The sequence below is a fragment of the Mus caroli genome, chromosome 2 (assembly GCF_900094665.2).
Source record: "Mus caroli chromosome 2, CAROLI_EIJ_v1.1, whole genome shotgun sequence".
Lineage (NCBI taxonomy): Eukaryota > Metazoa > Chordata > Mammalia > Rodentia > Muridae > Mus > Mus caroli.
In genome coordinates, this window is record NC_034571.1 from 148547909 (window position 1) to 148561932 (window position 14024).

Here is a 14024-nt window from a genome sequence, read left to right on the forward strand (position 1 = left end):
AAAAAAAAAAAAAAGAGTTCAGTGATTTTCCAGGCTGACTCCTGACTCTCCATCAGTAATCCTGTCCACTCCTTGCCTTCAGTCATTGTCTCTCCAGGCCCAGCCGCTCCTTCACTGTGCATTTTCCTGGCATTGTCTTAAGGGCTCTGGATCATGAGGAGACTCCTTGGGACCAGAAGAAAAGCCTTGGCCTTAAAGGTGGAATTCTAGCTTCCTCACATCACCCTGAGCCTCACCCCTTCTCTGTGGCCCACTTCCCACAGCCTTACCCCTCTCCGTAGCCCTCCCCCTCTCTATGGCCTCACATTCTCAACAGGGTCTCCCTCCCCAAGCCTCACAGGTTCTCCTCTGTACTCCTGGCAAAGCAGCACCTGCTCGAACCCTGACTGTTCTGAGCCCCAGGCTGGCTCAGCTCTGCTTCTGAGATGAAGGCCAAGCCCTTAGCCTGCAGCTGAGGGTCTTCCCAGAGCAAAACTACAGCCCGGGTCTCACCTCTGCCACTGTCTGTGGAGATGCACGGGGACAGCTCATGCCAGCTCCTGTCAGCAACTCTTTCCTTGTCTCCCTGCCTGCTCCAGACCCAGCAGAAAGACCTATTGTGCTGAGTGTAGCCCGTAGCCCTCCAATATGAAACAGCAGACAGAAGCATCGATCCAACACGCACACACAGACACACCCTCGTGGGTGTGACTACAGAAATCTTTGTCAACTGACTTGGTCTCCTAGACTTATCTGCCTCCTAATCCAAGACGTAGAGCAGTGGCACCAACCAGGGCCCCCAGAAAGGACACACAGGTTAGGGTTGTGAGGCACTCTGAAAGGGGCTCACAGGGTGCCTGCACAAGCAGGTGAGAGCTAGATGTCCCTCTGCAGATGTCTGTGTGTTTCCCTGGTGACAATGGCTTTAGGACTTTAGGGCTAGCTTGAGAGTGTTGGGGCTGGAGAGGGCCTGTGGTGCGTCTCTCTCCCTTTTACTCCTCCCTTGCCATGGAAGGGCCAATGGCTTCCCACATACCCACCCACCCCCAACAAGGTTCTGTGTTGGTCTGGGAATGGCAATTCAAACAAGTGCTCTCTGCCCATTGGAGCATAGCCTGAGACAGACTCCAGCCTCAGCTACTTTATGCGCGAACTCACTTTTTTGGACCTCAGTTTCTTACTTGGAAAATGAGTTTGTGAATCTAGCTGGGGCCTTTGAAGAAGCAGCTGAAATGATGTCTGGGGTCTTTCTGACTGTTCACGGGAAATAAATAGGCCCTCGCGCTCTCCACTCCCCACCATGTGACTGCTCAAGGCAGGTGACATCCCACCCCTCCCCAAGACAGGGTCTCAGGTAGGCCAGGCTAGACTCGAAATTACTAATCCTTTGGCCTCACCTCCTTAGTCCTGGGATTTTGGGTGTGTTCTACTGTTCCTAGTTTATATGGTGCTGGGATTTGAACCCAGAGCTTCATGAATGCAAGGCAAACACTCTACCAACTGAGCTGTTAATGTATCTGCACCTCGAGACGACTTAGTCTTATTGTAAACTGAGACACTTCTCCCATCGCTGCTGGTCTGGGTCTTACATACAATCTGGCCTACGGAGGCATTTGGAATTGCATCAAGGAAAGGAAGAAACTGGGGAGGCTGCTCATATCCTGGCCAGGACATTAGGATTTGGGGTGAGAACGGTCTTCATAGACCCAAACATGTCTCTGCCTTTGAATCCTACAGATCCATGCGTCTTGGTATGGGGACGGGACCTCAGGGTTTCAAGGCTTGCTCCACCTGCTAGGTGGTCTGGCTCCTAGCTCAGAAAGTGCATAAAAGCCAGGCTGGCACACAGTAGGTGCTCAGAGTACAGGACTCAACCTCTCCTGCTGCTTCCCTCTCTCCTCCCATGTTCCCTTTCTTCTGTGAGAGAGATGTCTCCAAGGAAACAGTAGGAATTATTTTAAGAAAAGAGCCGAGGCCTTGGGTGGGAGCAGATGGTGGCTTGGGCCTTGGGGAGGCAGAGGCAGGCTGCGCTGGCCCCTGGAGGAGGCAAGGAGACCCAGGTTGCCTCCCTCCAACTCCCATCCCAGAAAGCTTCAGGGCAGGACCTGGAGGCACATCTGTATCAGAGAGCAGAGGCAGAAAATGTTTCCAGCAACCCAAAGGACAATGTGTGGCCTTGTCCATGTGTTTGCCTCCCCCCTCCCCCCCCCCGTGGCCCTGAAGACATGCCAGCCTTTAGCCCTGTGGCCTCTGAGTGACCTGGAGGCCCAGCGGCCAGGGATGGGACAGGAAACAGGTTGGATTGAGGCTTGAGTCCTGAGCTTAGGACAGCAGGTGTTCCTGTGCTGAGCAGAAGTTCTTTCACTCACTGGCTCATTCTTTCCTCTCACACCCACGGGTTCCTTCCTCCCTGGATGTCCTCCTCAGAGCATCCTTCTTGTGGGATTTTCTTATCCCGTTTATACCGATGAGGAAACTCAAGTATGGAGAAACAGAATGAGTTCTTAAGACCATACACAAAAGGCAAACATCTCTCTCCCAGCCTCAGCCTCAGCCTCAGCCTCTCTAGACCCCATCACCTTCAGCAGAGGCCCCTACTCCTTGCAAGGACATAGAGTCTGTCATGATTTGTCCCCTGCTGACCTACGTGGCTCTTTATCTCCATGATCCGACTCATGTGCACCAGTCTCTGCACATGCCCTCAGGATGGAGAGTCCTCCATGCCCTCCTCTTTTGCCTTAGGTTCCATCCTTCATCTCTGCAGACCAGAGCTTCCACGTTGTGGAGGATGGGTTGGCATCCCTCTGAGACAGCTGTGTTCTCTCTAGTCTCCAAAGGCCACCGCACCCGAGGCATAGACTCAATGGGTATCCATGAAAAGGATGTGTGAGTGGCTGAATGAAGACAGGGAGCACTGGGGACTTCCCCTCCTGGCTTCAGTTTGTTCTCCAAACACCTCCTCCATGCCAGGCCTGGTGCCAGCCCCAGGGACAGCCATAACTCAGCCTCAAAAACCACTTTGCAGTTAGTTTACCAAGGGCCTCTGTTGTACGAGTAAGTCACTGGCCCTGCCATGCCAGTCTCTTTGCTTATGTCTACTTTCCACGGAAACAAAGGCCCAGTGAGGAGGTTGGTTACATTGTAGCCAGTTGTGCTATAGCCAGGATAAGGTTGGTTACATTGTAGCCAGTTGTGCCATAGGCAGGATTGAGACCCAGGTCTGTTCACTCAGCCCACACACCTTTCTCACGGAGAAGCAAGGGCAAAACCAAGCAGAGGAATCTAGAAATAGTTGGGAATACTGGTGAGGTGAGGGATAGGAAGAGGACAGTCCCTGTTGTCCCCTTGCAGTTTTAGAATCTCCTGTTTGTAGGCAGTTGATGGAGATGAGCTGGTAAAGGGCCTGCCACAAGGTCTGGTGACCCGACTTCCATCATCAGGACCCAAGCGGTAGCAAGAGAGAAATGATTCCTGCAAGCTATCCTCTGACCTCCATATACATGCTACAGCACACACACTCATATGTACACACATTGTGGTACACACGCTGATATACACACACACAAACAAACAAACAAACAAAATTTAAGAAGAATTTCCCCCTTGCATGGAGTTACACAGACACAAGAGGTCCGGTCGTGGTGGGTACCAAGTCTGATAAGCACTTCCATTTGACAAAAGCTTGAGGTAATACTGAGTCTCAAGGAGCTACTTCCAGACTCATGGATGTTTGTCAGTCTGGGTCCCCAAAAGCAGACCTCTAACCAAGCCCTTGAGTGTAGGTAGTTATCTGGGAGGTGATGGAGGCAGCCCGAGGAACCAAAGAGGATGAGAGCGTGCAGGAGAGGAAGTTAATAAAACGTACCCTAGGGAGCAGAGGACCACCATGGGCTACTGGCCTCTATCCTACACCTTCTGAGAAATAGTGAAGGACATCCCAGAACCGTTGCTCCCAAAGACTGGTGGCTGGGGCTTCAGTCCTGGGGGTGTTGGCCTTACCCTGCACTCCAGCTATCTTGGGTTCTCACTGGATGACTCCAACCTCCACGGGTAGGCAGAGAAGGGCAGCAATGTGGGCACCTGGTCAGGGTCAGGGTCAGGAGCTGTCCGCCACAGATGCAGCTGGAGTTCAGGGTCAGTGTTTGCTACAGTGTTCCCTGTATTTTGTATTTTTATTGTATTTTCCAGTGCACAGACACAAATGTTAACAAAACATTCATGCACATAAAATGAAGTTTTAAAGAAATTTTATCTTTATTGTATTTTCCAGTGAAACAGATCACCTCTGAGTGGGTGATGCTGAGGCTGAGCCTTGAAAGGCAAGCATGTGATGGAAGAGGCAGTAAAAAAGCAAGAGTCTCAGAGAGAAGCTTGAGTCTAGACCTGAGTCGTGAGATGTTGTGGATTGCCCTGGTGTGGTTTGGATTTTGATGTTATTTCTGTTTTTCCCAAGAGGGGCTTCCTAGGGACTCCGGTGACTTCTTGTGAACCTTCTCCCCATTTTAACTTGTAAAATACAGGCTAGAGCTGGTGATTGGGCAGTGAAAGAGAAGGTGGGCTAAAAAGTTTTAGGGAGAAGAAGGAGAGGGGAAGAAGAAAAGACTACAGAGGAGGAGGAGGTGAAAGGAAGATGGAGCAGAAACACGTGGCCTGGAGAAACCGCACGTTATAAGGGATCTCATAGCTGGGGAATAGAGTAGTGTAGTGGTAGATCTACCCAATCCAGGTGTGCAGCTCGTATTCATATTAGTTGAGTTGTGTTTACTTTGAGATGTCACCAGGACTGGGTTAGGGAAGCTAGAGGGTCAAAGCTGCTGACCCAGGGCTCCAAAGTTCTATCCTGGATGTATTCTGAACAGGGATGCCTGAGATGTGCCCAGAACACTTTCTTGGGAGTTGACATAAGGATGGGTTGGAAGGGGACCCTGGAATGGGAGGGCTGTCAGGAGATGCCCTGCAGGAACCTGAGACCCAGGATGCTGTGGAAACCTCTCTCTTTTAATGTGCCTGCATAGCTGGCCCTGCCTGTACTCCTGTGGGGCTGCAACCAAGCATTCTCCAGGACTGTCTTGACCCATCCGGGTAAAATGGGCCTTGTTATATCTAGGAAGACCACCACTGAAGTTACCCGCTGCCAAGTGAGCTCTCTGCTAGGAATATTTCCAATCTGGTTCAGGCATTCCATCCTCTGTCAGGGTCCTTTCTGAACCCAACAGCTCTGGCTCCTGTGTAGTGGGAACTGGAAAGTTTGATGGCTGGTGTGGGGGCGATCCTGGAGCGTCAGAGTACCAGAGCCTCTTCTCTACCACATTGGTATCCCTTCTAGTCTTTGGGATGGGTCAGACAAGTGTCCCCCGGTGTTGTAATTACTGCACCTCTTGCCCACAGAGCCCTGATTGCTCATGTTACCAGACTATGCTGGGATTGAACAATCCTCTCCTAAACACATATCTATCTGCCCTTGCTACTTTGCTTTTTTTCTTAGAAAGATTTCATATTATAACCTAGGCTATCCTGGGATTTACAGTGTAGCCCAGGCAATCCTTGAATTGCCCTGCCTCTCCTACCCCAGCTTCTCTAGCCCTGGGATGACAGATGAGAGCCACCCTACTCGGCTCTTCCCCCTCCTTCTATCTCCATAAAATTTCTTTAAAACTTCATTTTATGTGCATGAATGTTTTGTTAACATTTGTGTCCGTGCACCACGTGAGTGCCTGGTGCCCATGGACATCAGGAGAGGGCATCAGATCCTCAGGAGCTGGGGTTACAGAGATGGTTGTGAGCTGCCATGTTGAGGCTGAGACTTGAACCCAAGCCATCTCTCCAGCCCCCGCTCTGTCTCTCTCGATAATACATTCTGAGTCTAGAGTGATGATTGCAAGCCCTTGTGACTCTTCCAGAAGACTAGAGTTCAGTTCCTAGCATCCATGCTGGGTAGCTTAGAACCTGTGACTTCAGCTCCAGGGCACGGAACACCCTCTTCTAGCTTCTTGGATACACACGCACGCATGCACACATACACAAATAAATATCAGATTTAAACTTAGTCATTTATTATATAAATGAATTTCCATTTTAAGTGTTTTAATTATAAATTCGACGTATTTGCCCTCAGCGTCTGCTTGCTTGAGACGGGCTCTCTCGTCGTCACCGTCTGCGATTGAAGGACTAGCTGGTGCCTAAGCCCCCTGTCTCCACCTCCCATCTGGCTGTGGAGTGCCAGGATTACAGACTCACAGCACCTCACCTGGTTTGCATAAGTTCTGGGCATCAGAACTCCAGTCCTCAATTCACGTGGCAAGCTCTTCATCTGAGCGTTCTCCCTGGGGTCCTGTTGTTGTTGTTGTTATTGCTGCTGTTGTATTGAGGGGGGAGGAGGGCAGGAGGGAGGGAAAGAGAGAGACAGGAGATATGTGGTTTGTGTGTGGAGTGCGCATGCACATGTGGGTGCTAGTACATGCGCCTATGAATGTGTGTCTGGCCAGAGGTCTTTCCTTAGTCAGTCTCCATGTTCCTTTCTTGAGACAAGGTCTCTCCCTGGACCTAAAGCTCATCACCTTGGCTAGGCTGGCCAGCCAACGAGCTTCTGGGATCCCCCATCCTTGCTCCCCTCTCCCACTTTTTACATGGATTCTGGAGACCTGAGCTGACATCTTGATGCTCAGACAGCAGGCACTTTACCAACTGGGCTTCCCCAGCCCTCTCCCCCAACCATTTTTTTTTTTGTATCTCAGACACTCGGAGCTAACAACCCTGCCTCCACGGTGCCCTTCAGCATTGGTACGGACATGGATTTAGAATGAACATACCGTATTAAATGAGCTTCTCCCTGGTCCACCTCATTCTCAGTCTCACTGTGTGTATGAGTATCAAGATGACATGCCTTTGCTCCTGCTTGTTACTGTATGCTCACGGCTACCACCTTGTGAGGGCTTTTGTCCAGTGAGACTCTTGATTGGAATCTGTTTATGTCGGGTGTGATCCTGATCCCGTTGTTCTATGGCTGTGGCGTCTATATCACTGTTCATTCATTCATTGATTTACCCTCCCTGCGGTTGCTAATTGGACTGCCTTCAGGTCTTCTGCATTGCAAAAGGTCTCTGTGCACCTTCCTGGGCATCTCCCACCTCTGCTCAATGTAGCGTGGGGACCTACAGGGTAGCTTTCTTAGGAACTTGGTAGGCATTCAGACTCCAGGGTCCTGCTTGGGAACTGAAGGGATGCTGTGTGCGGGGCAGCAGTGAGATTGGTGGATCCCGTGGGTGGTCTAGCTCCCCCTCCTTCCAATAGGATGTCACGGCTGCCTCTGAGCTTCATCTTTGCTAACTTTTGTGATTGTCCTAGTTATTTTTGCCGGTCTGTGGGCATACAGTGACATCTGGTCACGTCCTTGATTCACGACCCCAATAGCTAAGAAGCACAGGCATCATGTCTGCCACGTGTTTACCCTTTGTGAACCTCCTGATGCTTTCTCTCACCTAGCCCAACACTGCCTTTGTGTTTTCTGTTTTCTCAGCTGGAGGCATCTCCCTGTGTCACTCCTTGTCACCTCCTTCAGAAAGCCTGCCTAGACTTCTGCTCTTTAACCTCACAGAAAGGAAAATTCGGTGTCATTGTCCCTTCATTTCCTGCCTGGGAGCCCCGCCTAAACCAAGGAACTTGGAGAGTCCTGCATGGCTCAATCCCACAGTAGTAAATATTTCTAATTCACTTTTTATTATTTAAAGGAAATGTTTACATTTTCAAACAGTCTAAATTATGTGTGTGTATGTATGCATATATAATGTATATATGTATGTATGTATATATATATATATATATACATATATATATATATATATATATATGTGTGTGTGTGTGTGATGGTGGCATATACACAGTAGAGTTTCATTCAGTCACAAGGACAGTGAAATCATGTTCTTTGCAGGGAAATGGATGGACCCGGGGATTACCGTGGTAAGAAAATAGAGCAGCCTCAGGGAGACAAACAGTGTGTGTTTTCTCAAATACGCAGAATCTACATTTAAATATATGCACATTATATGTATGTGACATGAAAGCAGAAAGGAGAGGAAGTAGGAGGCTGGCAAGGGGAGGGGTGGAGGAGGGGAGGTACAGAGAGATAGTGTTTAATGTCATCATAAGCCCATTATTTTGTATATTAACTAAAGATGAATTAAAATGTCTGAATTGCTAGTTTCTCTCAGCAAAACCAGAAGACATGGCCTCATGGGGACGTCTTTCCTAGGGTGACAGTTTGCTAGTGCAGAGGGTAGCAGACCCCTGTAACTTGCACTCACACCCTGTACAGGCCCTGTCTGTGGCCATGTGGGCTTGTGACCCCTACCTCTGCAAGCATGCCTGTGGTTTCTTTCTCTCAGTCTCTCTCCTCTTTCCAGTCTCCCCCTTCCCACCTCTCCCCTGCACAGCCCAGCAGCCTCTCTGGCCTTTCCTATCTCTCCCAGTCACTGTCCACGCCACAACCCTGCTTGAGAACCAGTATCATCACATCCACTCCGACACTGCCTGCCTTGTAACAAGAAGTATTATCACAATATAAATGTATCTGGTTTACAAATGTCTAGATAACAGCACAACAGACACTTGAGACTGCACACTGTTTCAGGGACACTGAAGCCTCTATCACACTCCCATCACCTGTCCTCGGGGCCACTACTTGTCAAAATCTGCTACTTATCACTCCTGTGTGTATTCTTATATTACATATGCCAGTGTCCCCAAATAATACATAGCCTTATGTTGCCTGTTTTCCAACTATGTGTCCGACTCTTCCAGCTGCAACTTGCTTTTTTAAAAATCCAATTAGGTATTATTATTATTATTGTTGTTAATGTTATTATTATTTTAAAGATCATATTGAATTCAGGTGAAGCTCACAAGTCATGAAATCCATCTCTGAGTCCTCACGAGCCAAGTGTGGCTCTGTGACCCGTCCTAACAGATGTTTGAGGCTCGTGGCATGGAGACAGCCTTCTGTGGTCACTGTTTTACCGGGCTCCAGACAAACGGCTGTTTAGACTGTGATCAGCTTTTCATTTATAGTCAGGGCTGCTGTAAAGCCTCCGTGAACAAGGCCCTGAAACCCTTTTCTGAGGCCGGCTGACACCTGCTCATTTTAGCCAGCTACACAGTACAAGGCCACTGTCCAGCCCTGCCAGAGGCTTCCGAATCCATGGAGGTCTTCTTAGCTACCCAAGGGAAGGGATCTTGTTCCTCTCCAGTGACAGCTGCCTGAACCTACAGTCCCTCCTCTCCTGCCCTTCACCCTCCTTCTCTAGGACTCCAAACTGACCTTTCCTCTGCCTATCTTAGCCAGGAAGCCAATTCCTGCAGCATGGGTCATGGCGGATCTCCTCTGGGCCAGTAGCTGTAGTTGGTGGGAGTCCAAGCAGCACAAACCCTGGGAGAAAGGGAAAGTTGGTTGGTTTTGTTTTTTGTTTTGTTTTTTGTTTTTTTGTTTTTGAAGGGAGGCATGGGTGGGCCAGTAGTGTGAGAAGCTGGTACATGAAATTGCTCTGGGTCTTGAGGGATGAGTAGGAGTTTGTCACTGAGAGATGGTGGGAGGGCATTGCAGGCTCAGGCAAGAGGAGAGGCTAGGACTAGAATAGTGGGGTAGAGATGTGAGGAGGGTGGGCAGGCAGTGGAAGAGAAGAAAGAGGCCTGGAGGAGCCTCGGTTGCACACCTAGTATTCTCCAGGGACAGCTGTGTGGGAGCCAGGGGAGGAGGCACATCCATTTGACACCTATTGAATGCCATGATCCAGCACGGAGAGCTTACCTCTACTCTTTATCTCTTCGTTTTCTTAAGGAGGTAGATGCTATGTGGTCCCGATTGTGCGGGTAGAAAAACGGGCTTAGGGAGAAGCACGGACAGAGCCCCAGTCAGAGGGAGGACAGGTGCCCGGCCACGAATTCCAGAGATGCGATAGCCAGCCAGGTACTGCTGCCCAAAACAAGGGTTCTCCAGGAAGCGGGTCACCGGGAGGGGGCACCCGATCCTAGAGGCAAGAACCCTAACGGGAGAAAGAGGGGTGAGAAGAAGCCTGTCTCCCGCAGCGAGACTCAGACGAGCCGCATCTTTCCCGTGCCTCAGTTTTCCTACCCCACAGTGAACGCAGCCAAAACACCTTCCTGCCGACCCACTCAACAACCCAGGTTTCCAAGTTCGCGCGCCACCGCGGCCAGCGCTGTGTAACCTCGCTCTGGTAGTCTGCCCTCTCTGGACGATCGGTCGCAGATTCCCAAGCGCTCTTTCCGCTACACACCCAGCGTCCGCAGCCGCGGTGCCCCTCCCCTCCCCTTCCCTTCCCCGGGCGGGCGGCGGGGGTGGCGCGCCGGGCCCCGAGCGGCCCCCGCGGTCCCCCGCAGCCCCGGGCCCCCGGACTGATCCGCGCCTGGTTTTGGGCGCAGCCGCGCGGCCCCCTCCCCCGCGCGCGTCTCCCCGCCCCCCGCCCCCTCCCCGCCGCTCTCGGGGAGCCGGGGCCGCGCGGCTCCTCCTCCCGCAGCCGCATCTGGGGCGCCGCGCCGGCCGGAGGAGAGGCATGGGGCGCCCGCGGGCCGGGGCCGGGGCCGGGGCCTAGGCGAGCGAAGCTTAGAGCGAGCGGAACGAGCGAGCGAGCGGAGCGGGCGCAGCGCAGAGGCCGAGTGGACCGAGGCGGTCGAGCGCAGGGCGCAGGTGAGCGCGCGGGGGTGGCACGCGTCAAGACCCTCCTCCGAGGCTAGATCCCAGGCAGCCCCCGGCCGCCGGCAGACCCCGGGACAGATGCGCTCAGCGACGGGGTCTCCCGGATCCTCTGACGGGCGGTGGCGCCGGGGCCTGGGGCCCGACGCGGGCCGGCCCCTCCGATGCTGTCGGCCCTTCCCCGGCCGGGGCGCAGGAGCGGTTCCCGGCCCTCCATCCGCAGGCGGCGGGTAGCGGCAGCCCCCTCCCAGCCGCGTGTCCGGGCGGCCGGGGCTCCCTTGCCTTCAGCCTGCCGCACGCTCGTACTCCCTTCCCGGGATCTCCCCGGGACCGGGCATCCGGGGAGGGGGCGGGCGACCCCGCGCCGCATCGCCCCCGGCGCGCTCGTCTGCCCAGGAGGGGCCGAGCGACCCTGGCACCTGGGCTGTGGGGGGGCCGCTCACATGGCCACGGGAGGCCCCCACGTGCGGCGCCCCGCGGGAACGGGGGTTCGCGTACAGAGCGGGTGGAGGATAGACCAGGTGGCTGCGGAGGCCAGCTGGGTCCAGATGTGCAGGGCCTGCTGGGAGGGGACATGTGCTACCTGGGCAAGTGATGGTCCCTGGGCCTCCTTGGGCAGAGCTTGCCTTGTCGGATTCCCCATCCAGCCCTTCATCCATCTCCTTTCTCGCGTTCTTCTATGCTGCCTGTGTTGCGGAGAGGGCTGTCACCGACTGTTGATGTTGTGGGGGAAAATGAAATGGGGGAAGGGTGGTGGGTAGGTGGGTGGGTGAAGGCCAGTTGTGGCGGAGATACCCAGAGGATGGGGAACCTTACGCTTGGAGGACTGTGCTGATGGGGGGGGGATGTCCCAGCACCTCCACCTGCTTGGAAGTGGAAATTGCAGAGGGGGAGGGGGCTGCAGTCCCCAGCCCTAAGGAGGCTGGACTGCCCCGCCTCTACTCTTGGCACCTCCTGTGCGATGGGGGAGGGTCCGGTCCCTCTGCCTCTGTGGCTTCACCAGACTGGACAGGACCATGTCAGAATGCCTGTTGGAGGAGTCTGTGGAATTCTTCCCTCAGGTGGCTACCTCTCTCCCCTTCCTCTGGTATAGAAAACTGTGGGCTGCCTGGGCCAAGGGTGGTCCGAGGGGCCTGAGCCAGACTGTTAAGGACAGCGGGACTGGGTGGGGCCGCAGAGCTGGCTTCCAGGCTGATAGCCGAGGCTCGGGTGTTAGAAGCCACTGTTGGGGGGCCATCCTCCCCCTCAGCTGGGCTTCAGCGACTGCTCAAAAAGCTCCGAGTATGTTCCCAGTAGCTTCTGACGATGCTGTCTGTGCACGTGGGGCAGGCGTGTGTGCCTGCGTCTGTATTGGGGTAGGGGTGGGATAGAGTGTGTGGGTTCTCCGGAAGCTGGGCAATGCCCGGTGTGCCTGTGAGTGGTGTCCGCGAAGCCCTCGTCCATTTAGGCCAGGTGGAGCTGGGCTGGGCACTGGAGAGGTAGGTGGGCAGGGCCCCGAGTCAAGAGAAAGTGTGGGGTAGGCAGGGCCTGATGACTGACTTACAGAACCCGGTACCCAGGAGCATCCTGCTGGTGTCAGCCAGAGATGAGCTGCAGGTTTGAGGGCTGTGCCCCGGGCCGGCGCAAGGCTGCTTGGCAGCCGAACTTGCTGTTTTGAAGGAAGGCTGCGCAGCACTCAGGGGCTGAGGGTGGAACGTGTACTTGGGAGCTTTCAGAGGACTCAGTGACGTATCTAGTGTATCGGGGCACCCACTGGCATCTTGTTAGGATTTTGTGGCTCACAGGCATCTGGCTTCATAAATGCCAGCGTACCTACACACTGAGGGATGTTGTCCGCTGCCCTTTACCCAGCAGAGAGCAGGGTCTCGCTCCTCCCCTACAGCTGTAATTGATGAGTACTCATTGACTTGAAAAATAAAATAAAATAAATTTTAAAAATAGCGTTCTCGAACTCCAGTGGACTTTAGTATATTTTCATTTAAATATTCCGAAATGGGAATGAATAAAATCTGAATTCTGATTTTCTGTTTTTGGAAAGCATATTGTTGGTCCATAGTTCCCAGCCTGAAGCCCAGCCCCCTCCCCACAGCAGCTACCTCTCAGCTGCATCTTGCTCCCCATCTTCTCTCACTTTGGCTCTGGTCTCCCTGGCCTGCTTTCAGTTCCTGGACTGTGTTCAGGTTGCATTTAGCCTCAGGGTCTTTGAGCATACTGGGTCCTCTGCCCAGACCCCCCTCCCCCAAGTTCCCACCCACATCACCTACTTAACTCATCAGCCTGGCCTCATCCTGAACATTGCCTTTGAAAAAAAGCCTCCTCAGTGCCCAGGCCACTGTGTTCCTGTCAACATCTCCACAGCCCCAAGACCTCTGTGCTGTGACTGACGTGGGAGGGGCAGCAACACACCTTCCCGTTAGCCTCCCTGTGCTGAGGACGGGGTGTGACTGGCGGAGGGAACTTGGTCTTGTTTATTATTTATTTATTTATTTATTTATTTATTTATTTATTTATTTATGGTTTGAATGAATGGGTGAGTGTGAACTGGGGCATTCCAAGTGGAGGGCTGGAGGATGGGCACAGAGGATACTTGGTCAGGTCCAGTTGCCCACATGACTGTCCTTATGGGTTCCTCTGGCTCCAGCTGGCTCTGTACACCCAGAGGCACTTGGCAGACTTGTGGAAGTTATAGGTCTGTGGCCTCTAAAATCCCAGTGTGTCCGTGGGTAGGTCCAGCATCTTTGGGCATTCCTGTGGCCCTGTGGTTTGGTACCTGTTTCTGCATCACTTTGTGGGTTCACATCAGTTGCCTACCTAGCTACCTCTTGTTGCATTTATGGGAGTGGGGAGTCTGCTAGCTACTAGTTTCTTGCCTGCCATTCTTTCTTTGGGCCACTAGTGTTTCCTGCTCCACTCAGTGCTTAGTGCTGGAGGGAGGGGGGAGACAGAGAATCAAATCAGAGGAGATCTGGTATGTGAACTGCTGCTCTTCCTGTTCTGGGGCCCCATGCTGCTGGGTGCTGGAAACCTGTCCCCAAGAACATGTGCTGCTCTGGGCTTGGGGGGGGCCTCAGAGATGTGAGTGAATTGAGCATGAAGGAGCAGGACACTGCCGGCCAAGGACCCCACTGGCATTCATAAAGCCAGGAAGGCAGCCTGCATCCTAATCAGAGAGGTGGCCTCCTGAGTGGTCCTCAGGGACACTGGTCGTGAAGATGAGCTGCTTCTGTGTGCACTTTGGGGTGCAGGATCAGGCTTGGTCTGCTCTAGTAGGTTTGAAGGACTGTGTGTGTACAGGTCCAGGGTTGTGGTCCACGGACTGAGAGGGGCCAGCAGTTTCTCCTGA

The 14024-nt window shown here is 53.1% G+C and overlaps 1 protein-coding gene and 1 long non-coding RNA gene across 5 annotated transcripts in view; one reads left to right on the forward strand and one right to left on the reverse strand.

The window, feature by feature from the left end:
* Positions 1-6083: 6083 nt before the first annotated feature.
* LOC115030062 lies at positions 6084-11333 on the reverse strand. 2 transcript variants are annotated; one of them, XR_003835653.1, is made up of 4 exons: positions 11265-11333; positions 9779-10013; positions 9293-9400; positions 6084-6334 (listed from the first exon to the last, which is right to left on the reverse strand). It is a non-coding gene; the product is annotated as an uncharacterized LOC115030062 (long non-coding RNA). The 2 variants fall into 2 exon arrangements; XR_003835654.1 differs by lacking the exon at positions 11265-11333 and adding an exon at positions 10103-10252.
* Dlgap4 (DLG associated protein 4) overlaps positions 10524-14024 on the forward strand; it is a 150238-nt gene continuing 146737 nt past the window's right edge. For 2 of the 3 annotated variants that reach the window (XM_021181740.2, XM_029472923.1), the window contains exon 1: positions 10527-10675. The gene's annotated coding sequence lies outside the window, so the exon portion shown is untranslated. Of the gene's footprint in view, positions 10676-14024 lie in introns of all 3 variants that reach the window. The other variant, XM_029472925.1, reaches the window with a different exon arrangement.